At 43.2% G+C, this 13410-nt stretch overlaps 1 protein-coding gene across 7 annotated transcripts in view; it reads right to left on the minus strand.

Annotated features, from left to right (window-relative positions):
* Positions 1-12543, minus strand: part of EPS8 (epidermal growth factor receptor pathway substrate 8) — a 225423-nt gene extending 212880 nt beyond the window's left edge. For 3 of the 7 annotated variants that reach the window (XM_050968349.1, XM_050968366.1, XM_050968338.1), the window contains exon 1: positions 12229-12542. The gene's annotated coding sequence lies outside the window, so the exon portion shown is untranslated. Of the gene's footprint in view, positions 1-11738; positions 11823-12228 lie in introns of those variants that run through there. The other 4 variants (XM_050968357.1, XM_050968385.1, XM_050968413.1 and 1 more) reach the window with 3 other exon arrangements.
* Between the last annotated feature and the right edge of the window lie 867 nt (positions 12544-13410).

A 13410-nucleotide genomic window follows, 5' to 3' on the forward strand; every position in this document is an offset into this window, starting at 1 on the left:
CTGGATTCTTTTGTCTTCTTAGGTTCAAGAGAGATGGATAGGAGAGACAACTTGGGGTGTTTTTGTCCCTCACTTTTATGGTTCAGTCCTCCTTTGAAATGCATCTGCCAGAGGGTGGTCCCCTAGATAAAGTTCTTTCAGCTGAGAGCAAGGAGACATGATGTCTAGTGGGGGGTTGCTAAGTTGTTTACTTAAACTGCAGATCTCTTTGTTCCTGCCCCCTTTCCTTGCCCAAGAATGGCCACTTGATAGGTAATGGCCCAGCTTTGATGATACCTGGCCCAGTGTCAGCTTGTCCTTTGTCTTTGAAAAACAGGTTTACCCATTGCCACTGCCCAGACCTGTCTGGCAAACACACTTCAGTCATGATTTCAGCTCATGTTCAGAACTTCACTTATGATATTATTGTCCAGAGAGTTATTAATTTTCAAATGATACCTTCCAAGGCATATTCTGCACAAAGATTATTACTATCTAGTGTAAGGTGTGAATATAGGGGCATATTCTGTCACAATGGCAAAGCCCACGTCCCAGTTAATACTGTGCATTGCTGATACTGTACATACTCCAAAAAAAAGGGTTTTTTATATTCCAATTGTAGAGTTCTAGTACTTTTGAAGCCATTTAGGTCATTCACAATGATTAGGTAACAGAGGACAGCTTTGCTCATCTCCCCTGTCCTCAGTTTAGGCTTGACCAGCACTTTTACTACCACCCTGAACGCCTCTGTTGTTTCTCTGTGATGGGGGCACTAGATTCAGTGTAATAGGATGATGTCAGAGCATGCAAAAAGAGCGCTACGTTGCATGAAAAAGACACAAACTTGATTGAAAGAGGAAATATCTATCCCAAGTGCTACAAGACCAATGGGGTGGGCTATCTATCTTGTTCATTTCCTGAATGAAGCAATGGCAATGCAGAAACTATTAGAAGCCTAATAACCAGGAAAGCCAGTCAACACAGAACAAGTATGATGCTGCCATTAGCATTGGAACTTTCATTGCAGCAATTAGGATGAACCAGCTGCTAGTAAAAATAATAATAATGCACATTTATGTAGTGCTTTACATCTTCAAAAGGCTGTACAAACGTTTGCTTAAATGATCACCACAAAACTGCTGAGATGGAGATACTACCCCTGTTTTACAAATGGGAAAACAGAGGCGGAAGTGAAACACCTGTTACCAAGGCAAATGACTTCATTTATACTGTAAGCTCTTTGAGGCTGGGACCATCTTTGTGTTCTGTGTTTGTAGAGCACTAGTACAATGGGGACCTGGTCCAGGACTGTAGGTCATAGGTGCTAACAACATGGATAATAAGACCATCCAGAGTTACATAAACTCTTGAGGTTTTGTAACACTTAGTGTAATAGGTGCATTAGCGCCTCCCTCTGATCAATAGGGATTAAACAGAAGAATTCCCAGTTAGCAGGTTATTTCATAAATGCCTACTACTCTGAAGATTCTAGCACTGTCAGAGACAAGACACTGGACTAGAGGGACCAGCATGTCAAGTCCTATGTACAGGAAAATTGAGCACCTCTGAAAACTCTGGCTATAGAAGACTTGCACCAGACCACAAAGTGTGTCAGTCTCCACCAGGATAAGGCCTCGGGAGCAACTTGTTCCCAGTTTCTTGGTCAGATAACACCACTCAGTACTGAAGGAACAGATGAAAACATCCCTCCTAACTCCCAGACCATTCTTTATCCCTAGACACAGAGAGAGGAAGAAAGGAGAGAGAACTATTACACCAAGGAAGGATTGTGGATCTGTAAATAATGATACAAGTAGAGGAGAGGAATTAGGAGCACAGATAAAAAAGGTCCAATGTGGCAAGATTAAGCTAGAGCTGATGATAGGACATCCAAGAGGAGGAAAATGAAGTGTAAAATTACATAAGTAAGCTAGTAGGCCTCAAATTCTGCCTTTGGATGAACTTATAAAACTGCAATTAAGGCCAATGAAATGCTCGCACTAATTTGGGAAGCTGCAAATTATTTTAGAGGCACATAAATATATGACAGACTTCTCCATTTATTAAAAGTCCAGGAGATCAACAAGCTCTCTTCAAATACACCTTGATACGAAAAAAACAACAAACCCAAAGCCGTGGTATGACTAGATTTCACAGCAAGAACTCAATTGATCATCATAATTCATAACACTACAAAATTACACTGGGTAGCTGAAAAAACAAGAACATGCCACTGTAGTACAAAGGTTTCTAATACAAAACCCATATGTAATACAGTCATTAATCTGAATCCAGATCTTTCCCATATCAGATGTCACTCAGGGCAGGCACCAGGCTCCATCATCTCTGTCTAATCTGGGCCACTCATAGAGGACATGCAAAGTTGTTATATTTCATAACTTTTCCCCTCTCTGTAATGTTCAACAGAGGGATTCTTTCAGCTGGCTCTTTCTGTGTGTTCCTCCAGCTGCCCAATAGCATGCCTGCCATGGCAGATGTTCAGGCTTCATTCTTAACACATGTCCCCAATATTTCCATCTTCTGTTCTGGATAACTTTAGAGTTGCTAAACTTTCCAATGAATCCCAGCTCCTGTAAATTCAAACCACTGAACGCCTACTTTTTCTACATTTACCCCAAAATATTCATGAAATAAATTGTGATTTTCCAAGGGGCTTGAAGGAGTGAGGCACCTAACTCCCTCAAGTGCCTTTGAAAATCCCAGCCTATAAATTAGACAAAGCACAAACACACTCCCTCAAGAATAAATAGGCCAGATTCAATTTTAAGACGACTGCTCTGGAAAGTGTCTGAGATTTGGCTGTAAGGATGAAGTAAGGATGAGGGCATCCCAAGAGCACAGCCAAAAGCAAGCAGAACCTGTGCTTATTTTGTAATGAAAGGGATGCCAGGGCTCAAGCAATTATATTCCAGACCTCAACCAACTTTTTTTACAATCATGACTGATGCAGCAAACCCAGAGGTGCAGGGCCGGCGCTTCCATTTAGGCGACCTAGGCGGTCACCTAGGGCACCAGGATTTGGGAGGGCGGCAGACTGCTCCGGTGGATTTGCTGCAGGCATGCCTGCGGAGGGTCCGCTGGTCCCGCGGCTCCAGTGGAGCATCCGTAGGCATGCCTGCGGCAAATCCACTGGAGCCGCAGGACCAGCGGACCCTCCGCAGGGACGCCTGCGGCAAATCCACCGGAGCTGCGGGGCTGGCGAGCCGGCCCTGCACCTAGGGCACCAAAAACCCTGGCGCCGCTCCTACAGAGGTGCCTTCAGCCTGGGCACAAATCAAACACTGAGCAGAACTCACTGTGAGAGAGAGAGAGAGGAGGCAAAACTCTAGAACAAGATGTCAAGAGCCTGACTCCACTAGCAAAATAAAAAAAACAAATAAAAAAAAAAGTTTGTGAAACAAGCACTGCAGAAGGCTGGAACACTAGTTCGCTCTTCCACACAGGGAAGAACGAACAAACCCTTTAACCAGAGTTCATATATTTCAGGCAGAAGTCACCAGCACACTAAGCAAATGAGTCACAGTAATGTTGAATTTCAACCAGCCAAGGTGAAAACATTGCTAAAACACTCTTCGCGATCTTGTTAAATCACACTGTATAGCTGCAAGTGTTAAGAGAATAAATACGCTTGTTCAGTCTCATGAGATTTTTCCTCTTTAGCTCAGACTTTGTAAAACTGCAGCAAGTGTAAATTAAACACTTTACTTGCCCAGAGTTTTTGGACCTGTCGGTAACCAACAGATGAAAAGGTATTGCTAACATGTGACTTTGATTTTCTCAACTGCTCGAGACAGCATTTTAGTGTCTTAAAGAAATTAATAGCTGAAAGCCCAGTGCCTGTTTTTCTACAAGGGTAAAGAGAGTTTTTACTCACAGAACAACAAGTCAATAAGCAATACCACCCCACCCGCACACAATACAATCCTTTATTCTCCTGCTAAAAATATCCCTGGGTGGCAAGTACTGAGGCACCCAGTGATATTGCAGTGGGTTTAATCTGAAGTACCTGGGAGTCAGCGTAAAGCAGCTTTATTCTACAGAGCTCTAAAGTATAACAATCTTTTAATTAAAACAAAATTAATACCTATATTCTCCAATGGTGTGTATTTCTGGGAACCATTGAGGAAGCAACATACATTCAGTAGGCACCATCATGTCTTTACTTGTCTCTCCAAAGTGCCCAACCCATTCTTAGGCATCCAAAATAATAGATAAATCATCATCATCTCTAGACATGTGAATGAGCCAAATATGATTTCGAGCTACACTTAGAACACACTACATTAAGTGGCTACTCCTCCAATTGGGTTTGGGGGACAGAATATTAAGGAGCCTTTCAATATAAAAAGCTTTGGAAAGGTTTTCATTGTCCCTGTCGCCACCTATTTGGCAATTCTATCAATAAAAAAAAAATTAAAACCACTGTTTTCATTTGTTTGATGATAGTATTAATTTCAGTGTGGTTACTGTCAAAAGAGAAACTACAAAATGGCATAAAAGGGTTCCTCATTTGCTCTCTCTTGAAGGACTTTCCAATCAAGTTTACTCAGTTTGCAAAGTGAAAGATGTTTTTGCTGTCAGCCCTGCAAACTCCACCCAGGCTCTTAGAAACCATGCTGCTTGTGTGTCTCCTACAGCAGCCAGAAGGTTCCAAAGTGGGCCAGGAAATCAGCATAAACTCCCTCTCACTTCCAGCAAGGAATGTCACTTGAAAAGTATCTTCCTTACACACTTGGGAGCGAGGCCAATACAGAAGATGAAGCAAGGTCAAGGAACAATACCTTAGAAGGAAGCCCACCATCTTGCCTCTTCCCATTACAGAGAATAGGGTCCAGATCCTCTTGGAAAATTAGGCACCTCACTCCCATAGATTTCAATGAAAGTTAGGAGCCTCAGTACGTTTCAGAGGATTTGGGACTAGGTGTGTAGGGTTGCCTGTAGGCTTCACTTGTAGAGTTTTCCTTCGTCTTTCATATTAGCTTCTGGCTGATAGGTTAACTAGTCAATGTGTGGTATTTTTTGAAGCCCTGGACTAATCAAAATCAAACTATAACATGCAAACATGGAATTTGAAGTGTTTATAAGATAAAACCTCTATCAAATGTTAACACACCCATTAATCATATCCCTTAAAAAAAGAAAAAAAGGATCTGCACAAGGCCTGGTTTAACACACTGGACTATTAGCATAATTTGGAAGCAGACTGATTTTCCAGTGTTGTGGCAAACATTTTACCATTCACAGCAAGTCCTATCATCACTCTCAAAATGCTGGGGGGGAGGGACAGCTTTTCAATATTTCATTGAAAAGAAACAAGCCAACATATTTGAAGTGTCACGGGACACAAGATCATAGAATCATAGGACTGGAAGGGCCCTTGAGAGGTCATCTAGTCCAGTCCTCTACACTCATGGCAGGACTATTATCTAGACCATACCTGATAGGTGTTTGTCCAACCTGCTCTTAAAAATCTCCAATGATGGAGATTCCACAACCTCCCTAGGCAATTTATTCCAGTGCTTAACCACCCTGACAAGAAGTTTTTCCTAATGTCCAACCTTAACCTCCCTTGCTGCAATTTAAGCCCATTGCTTCTTGTCCTATCCTCAGAGGTTAAGAACAATTCTTCTCCCTCCTCTTTGTAATAACCTTTTATGTACTTGAAGACTTATACCCCTCTCCATCTACTCTTTTCCAGACTAAACAAACACAATTTTTTCAGTCTTCCCTCATAGTGATGCTTTCTAGACCTTTAATCATTTTTGTTCTTGTTCTCTGCATTGTCTCCAATTTGTCCACATTTTTCCTGAAATATGGCATCCAGAATTGGACACAGTACTCCAGTTTAAGCCTAATCAGTGTGGAGTACAGCAGAAGAATACCTTCTTGTGTCTTGCTTACAACATTCCTGCTAATAGATCCCAGAATGATGCTTGGTTTTTCTTTGTGTTTTTTTTTGTTGCGCAACAGACTGTTGACTCATATTTAGCATGTAGTCCACTATGACCCCTAGATCCCTTTCCACAGTATTCTTTCCTGGGCAGTCATTTCCCATTTTGTATGTGTGCAGCTGATTGTTCTCCCTAATGGAGAGCTTTGCATTTATCCTTATTGAATTTCATCCTATTTATTTCAGAACATTTAAAATTTTAATCCTATCGCCCAAAGCACTTGAAACCCCTCCCAGCTTGGTATCTTCCACAAACTTTATAAGTGTACCCTCTATGCCATTATCAAAATCATTGCTGAAGATATTGCACAGAACCAGACAGAACTGATCCCTCTGGGACCACACTCATTATGCCCTTCCAGCATGACTGTGAACCACTGATAATTACTCTCAGCGAATGGTTTTCCAACCAGCTGAATGGTCTGTAATTCCCCACATTGTCCTTATTTCCCTTTTTAAAGATGAACACTATCTGCCCTTTTTAGCCTTACCTGGAGACTTTCAATGAGTCTCCTATTTCCATCTCAACCCCAGTCCATGTGTATACATAAGGCAACACATCCTCCCCTTTTTCCCCCACCTGTCCTCCCTGAGCAAGCTGTACCCTTCTATACCAATATTCCAGTCATGCTTATTATCCTACCAAATCTCTGTGATGCCAACTATGTCATCATTGTGTTTTACTAGCATTTTGAGCTCTTCCTGCTTATTCCCCATACTTCTTGCATTAGTATACTGATTTGCTTTTCCCCTACCCCAGTTCTGTCCTGTCTCTCCTTTATCTCTGCTGTAATAGCCCATGCTTCCCCCAAATTCTGACCCTTCTCCCAGGTCTCCATGTTTGTGACTCACCTGCCCTTCTCAAACCTCGTTTAAAGCCCTCCTCACCAATCGGTATCCAAATACAGGACTTATTATGAATTATCAAAGATTTGCACTCTACTGGAAAACATGGCAATTTCTTAATTGTGTTACTGGTGAGGAGGCTGGTTTGAGTCAAGCTCTGAGATCAGATACAGACAGAATGTTTACCTTTTTAACAATGAGGGTCAAAGATAAAAGTATCAAAACTACATTGCACAAAATCTTTAGAAGTGGCTAAATGGAGATACTGTTTAATGTGCTACACAGAAGTTAGAAGACTGATCAGCAGCACTTTTTTCCAGCTGAAGGTTTCTACTACTTTCACTTAGCTGGCTAAACATTTGGATATACATATTGCAAGAACATGATGGAGGTAATCAAGACAAAACAAGAGGATTTGCAATCAGCTATTTCCAATTTAGGCCCTGATCCCACAAAGATTCATGGCATATGTAATTTTACTCATGTGTGTAGCCCAACTGAAAAATAGAAGTCTGAAATGTTTGACCGATTACAGTTGCCTATAACACCCAAGGCCCTGACCTTGTAAACACATACAGATGTGCTTGTGTCGGTTCTCAGGGTACCCAGGACTGAGAGTCACCTTGTTACCACTCTGCATCCACCAAGAGGTAGACTTCCTTGTGCTTAACTGGGTGTCAGCTCCCTGATATCACCAACCTGCTAGCCACCCAAGCACTCTCCTCTGGGCACTGCTAGTCCTTACCTTGAACTGCAGGTTAGCAATAGGTGCACCCTAGTCCCCAAGCCCCTTTGAAGAGCTCCCCTGTAGCGTCCAGATGAACCAGTGAACACTCTCAGAAATACCAGGTCTGCTGCCCCCAGAGGGACAATATGCACACCTGCTCATACGATTCAGCTCAGGATCAGCACCTTGCTTAATACCACAGCACTACTACATATTTATAGTGAAAAACAATAAGCTTGTTATCAAAAAAAAAAAATCACGATTCAAGGGACAGTGAGTAAGCAAACTGGAAACAAAAAGTTACATATAAAATAAAATCGTAACATGCTTCCTAGAGACCAAACTTAGCTTTACTTCACCCCCAGGGTCCTCTGCAGCATTTCAACCAAGGTTGGTTGAGATCCCATTTTCATAAATGTAAAACACATGCCCATTTATTTCCCAGTGGCAACAGGATGGGGTATCTTTGCTCACTGAATACAGTTCAGCAAAACTTTGAAGTGTATAACAAGAGAAGGTTCTATTCCATTGCTGTGTTTCTCTAGCTCTTCGTTCATTTTTGGAATTTTTACATTTAACTTAGATCAGTGATGAGAGACCCATTGTGAATGAGACAATACTTGATTACAACTCAACAGGGAGACAGGTGAATAAACATCCCTCAGCTGATAGAAAACCTGTTAGTCAAGCTTGCTTTGATGCAGACTTTAAAAAATATTTTCAGGATAAATACATTACTCCCTACAGTATTGTCTGTACATACATTTCACAATGATATTAATGGTGAGTGTAACCTCGCTTTCATTTAAGACCTTACATGACCTCTTTGGTGAACCAGAATGTACATACCAGAATCAGGACATTCTGTAACCCTCTTGCCAGTTGGCCTCACAGTGCTTAACTTTAAGCATATGAGCAGTTCTGTCGCAATGAGACTATTTATGACATTTTGTATGTGCATTAGACTTTGTGGGAATTCGTGTCTCAGATCAAAATGGAGATGAGCTCAAAGTTCAAGCTGATTATGTCTATTTTTTTTTAAACCAACTAGTTTCTGACATAGCAGCCTTTAAATTGTATATCCTAGATTTAAAATATATATAAAATATCCTGGATTTAAAATTATATATAAGAGTGACAGAGTTTTTCTGCTCCCACATTAATGTTAATTGAGAGCTTTTCAACAAGGAAGAAAATTACTAATTTTACAGGGGATCAGCAAAACTGACTTCACAAAAGGTATTAAATGTACAAATATATTAAAATAATATTTTCTCTAATCTTTCAGTTAGAGCAACCAAAAGTCTCAATCTTGCAAACACTTGCACAAATGCTCAATTTTATACACACCAGCAGTCCTACTGATTTAAGCAAAACCACTCACTTGCTTAAGTTTAATAAATGTATGTGTCTGCAGGATCAGAAATGTAGCTATTCCTCATAACTAGAGTAAGTACAAGATTTTCAGACAAAAAGGTGATTTTCAGTGACAGTGACCCTTTAACTAGCGACTGCGATAGAGAAAACAAAGAAAAAGGTAAAAACTTCAAGAAGGTTAAAGCCATTGATAACTGCAACACACATTAATAAAGACAGATAAAAAAGATGGCTAAAAGCCGTGAGTTGCAAACCATTGCATAACATACTTGGAAAACCAACTCAGAGCCAGGATGTTTGAAAACTTTGGATCTCAGTGGCAAACAGACACAATATTAGTTTATGGAAAATTTTGTACCAAAGAAAATATAAAAAACAAGCCTCGCCATATCAAGGTGGTCTAACCCAGCCATTTTAGGAAAATCAATACACACAGCAGTGTAAAGCACCATTGGAACTTTTTCTAAATGGAGGATTGAGGCAGCACCATTCAAAGGTGTTAAATCACTTTTCTTGGTGGCTACTAGCCACTCAAGTTAAAAAGAGAGGAGAGTCTGTAGTACTCAGAGAAAAACCTTGGAGGACCAAGGACACAAGGCTTCCCAGTTTACTGGATGTCACAGTACTTGAGAGAAGGATGATAGAGAAGCAAATACTAGTCACTGAAATGAAAGTCAGCAAGTATTCTGTAACTGCAGTCCTTACCATGTGTGCCTTCAAGTTTTCTTTTATTCCACTACAGTTGCAAAAGGAAATGTTTTGATATATTTAGGCTCTGGAGGCACCAATTATTTAACTTTATATTTTAACTTTCACCCACAGGGGAAAAAAAATGCTGCAGTTAACAGAAGTGATTTTACATAGCTGGGATGATTTAGTTGGGGATCGGTACTGCTTTTAGCAGGGGGTTGGACTGGATGACCTCCTGAGGTCTCTTCCAACCCTGATATTCTATGAGCCTATGATACATTTCCAGCTAGACTGAAAATCATATTTCATGTATGAGGTTAACATCTGACTGAAAAAAATTACTTGTATAGCAAAATGCAGAGATTAAAAACAGGAGTATCATTAGAATAACTGTTCATTCTGTATAATAATTTATGTATGTCCTGGTAACTCTCAGTCACAGTGTATTCCTTCTAATTGGACATTTATTTGTATTTACTTCTTCCCAATTTCATCTGTCAGATACAACCATTCAAAAAGTTTTAGATCAAAGACCGTGAAGAGTCAGATACAAAAACTTCACAGTATATACATAGACACACACATACATACACACACACCTATAGTGCAATCCTAGAGGGTTTTATAACTTCTTCTACAATAAAAATAATGTTCAAAGACAATTGTGTTAAGAGAGTCCAGGCCAATAAAATATACAAAAAAGGGAGAGAAAAAAAGCCAGAAGTGAGTGTGCCCTAGTGGGAGGTCTGAATTAAGTATCCCCTTACCCTGACTAAAGATACAAACCTGCCAACAACACTTATTCACTAGCCGTGTACAAGACGGTCATTGTACAAAGAAGATACCTAGCAATTAGCTCCATGATGTCCTGTAGACCAAACCTGGTCATTGTCGATATAAACGTTTTACTAACAGCATGGACACCAAGACAGAATGCAGAGCCTCTTTCTCATGTCACATTAACCTTTAAAAAAAAACCTCAGCTCCCCTACTGGTCATTAAAAACTAAGCTGAGAATGCCAAACTCGTCTCCTATATGGCTAATGCAGCAGTAGTCAAACAACAGTCCGTGAAGCACTTGCCCCGGTCCATGGAGAGGTGCTTGGGCATATGGCGCTTACTCGCCTCGTTTCCAGCTGCTAAGTACACAAATGTTTGGCTAACATTACCTTCTCACATAAGCAGCTTTGGTAGATGACATAGGCTGTTGTGCAAGGGCAAATGGAAAGAGTAGAAGGGCCACATGATCAGAAATGGGAGGAGAGATGTCCAAGAGACACCCTGTTAAGATGTGGCCCATGCCACAGAAAAAAGTAAGAAAACCCCCCTACTGAGCATACATCTGAACACAGGTCCTTCTCTGGTCTTCATTTTAAATGAAAATTCCACTATTACTTATATATATGCAATCCCATTGAGGTCAACGGGCTTTTATGGCTGCAATTCACAGCAAAAGGCGTTCACCTTTGCTCATATTTCATCTGTTCTACCGTGATATTAAAACTGAGGAAAGGGAGGAGAACAACAAAAGTAGTAGTAGGAACATCTGTCCCTCTAGCTACTTTTATGGTTGCTACCAACCAGTTTTAAGTGAGGCTTTATTCCTAGTTGTGGAATTGCTTTTTGGGTACTCGCTCCCAATCCAAAAATATTTATCCCCCTGGGAAATCATAGTGTATGTAGTCCTGCTGGGGATCCCTTAAGACAGACCATGAGACCACCACTGGTGTTAGAGCCTAGAACAAGTGGGGGGGGGGGCGTGTGCCAAGGAAAGATAGCAAAGAGAAGGGAAAAAGGTTGGAGAGAGAAGATCAGAGACAACAGAGGAGTAAAACGGAGTGGGACAGACAAAGATATCCCACCAAAAAAAAAGTGCATTTTGTCGGTCACAGACAAGAAGAGCTACCTTCAGAAAAAACAGAAAGTGGCACTATAATGAGAAAGAGTCAAATCACCTGCTAAGAGGGGAGAGGGGCACAGAGAAAACAGATACATTAGTCTTACATGGTTAGCCCCTCTTGCCCAATCCCCCTAGTTAGGACATTGTCTGATATTGACAAATTGATAACATGAGCCACATTAACGCACAGGTACCAGTACTTCAAAGAGCACCTCTACTCCAGGGGGACAATAAAATCAGCTACGAACCTCCTGTGGTGGAAGCCCAGCTGACAAGATCAGAGAGCAGGTGTGGCAGCTACCGCTCAAGTTACCAGGAAAACGTAGACACACATCAGCAGCGTTTGTCTCCCCAACACCCGGACAAGGGGGGGGAACCCAGGAGAAAAAACAATACTCTCACTCTACTTGGATAGCCCAGGTCTGAAATACGCTGGGGAAGGAGTCACCGGGCAGATACAGAAGGCGTTAAAACACACAGATCGTTGACTGACACACACAAGGCTCCTTGCCTGAGAGCTTCCAGTCTCTACCCCCCACGCCAGTTGAAACAGGGGAAGGGAGGGGGACAGTGGACATTGCAATTCGCCATATTAAAAAAAACAAGCACACATACCAAAACAAACACACACACTTTGTGGGGGCGGGGGGGAGTTACAGGAGAACAAAAGGGGACCCAATGAGCTGGGAACATCCCAGCCCACCACAGTCCCTGCTGCTGCCTTTGGGAGCCTCTTACCTTTGGAGGGTTTGTTTTCCTTCTTTGCAGGCAGCAGCTGATGTGCTGGCACCAGGCTCCCCTAGCACCGGGGGCGAGCTGGAGGGGAGGGCGGCAGGGAAAGCCCCCCAAGCCCTAGGCGCGAGGAGACCAAGGAGTGCCCCCCCCCGCCAGGAGGGCTCTCTCCAGCGCACAGAGAACCAGCCTCAGGGAAGGAGGCGCCCAGGTTACGCGGCTCTGCTGCTGAACGCTGCTCCCCCCCGTTGTGGCTTTCTGCGGCTCCTGCCCGTGGAACAAAGTGCAGCAGCGGCAGCGAGGGGAGGACGCAGCTCAGGGTTCCAAAGCGCCCGCCTCTGCTGCTTGCTGCTGCGCTCAGGCTTGCCGCAGACCGGAGCGCCCCCTGCTGGCCATAGTCTTCCGCGCATCGGGTGAGCTGAGCCGCGTTCTCACTAACCTGAGGTTCAGACCCGCTCCATCCCGATAGCTTTTACCTCCCTGGTGTGTGTATCTATTGGGTTTCCAGGAAGTGGGCAGGCGAAGCCCGCCCACTGCTAAAGGATCCCCCCTCAGCCTAAAGGGAGGACCCACAGGACCACAGAACCCACTGAGTTCGGGGGACAACTAATAAAAGAACAGGGACAGGAGTGAGGTCAAAGGGTCATAAGAAGGGAACCTGACGGGGACACCGAGCAGAGAACCCCGGACAGCGCCCACTGCTCCTCGAAGGCGTCAAGGGAGCCAGTGGACGCCGCCCAGAGGAACTCCGCCCGGATGCGTGAACGGACCATGGATCGGAAACAAGCCCCACAGTCGCCGGGGTCTCCATCGGCCAACCTCCTCTCTCTGGTCGCGTGGATGGCCTTTTTTGCAAGGGCAAGGAGGAAGTTGACCAGGAGGTCCCGGGACTTCGTGGGGCCACGGATAGGGAGTGCGTAGAGAAGGAGGTGAGGGGAAAAGTGCAGCCAGAAACGTAAAAGGATGTTAATGAGGAGCCGGTGTAGGGGCTGCAACCGGGTGCACTCTAAGTAAATGTGCGCCAGGGTCTCCCTCAAGCCACAGAAGGGGCAGGTGTCCGGGACAGGGGTAAACCGCGCCAAGTACACGCCCGTGCTCACGGCCCCATGAAGGAGCCGCCAACTGATATCCCTGGTGTGTGTAGTAGGGGAGGTGAAATCACCGCCCTGACCTTATTGCATGTTCACG

The sequence above is a fragment of the Gopherus flavomarginatus genome, chromosome 1 (genome assembly GCF_025201925.1).
Source record: "Gopherus flavomarginatus isolate rGopFla2 chromosome 1, rGopFla2.mat.asm, whole genome shotgun sequence".
NCBI classification, from domain to species: domain Eukaryota; kingdom Metazoa; phylum Chordata; order Testudines; family Testudinidae; genus Gopherus; species Gopherus flavomarginatus.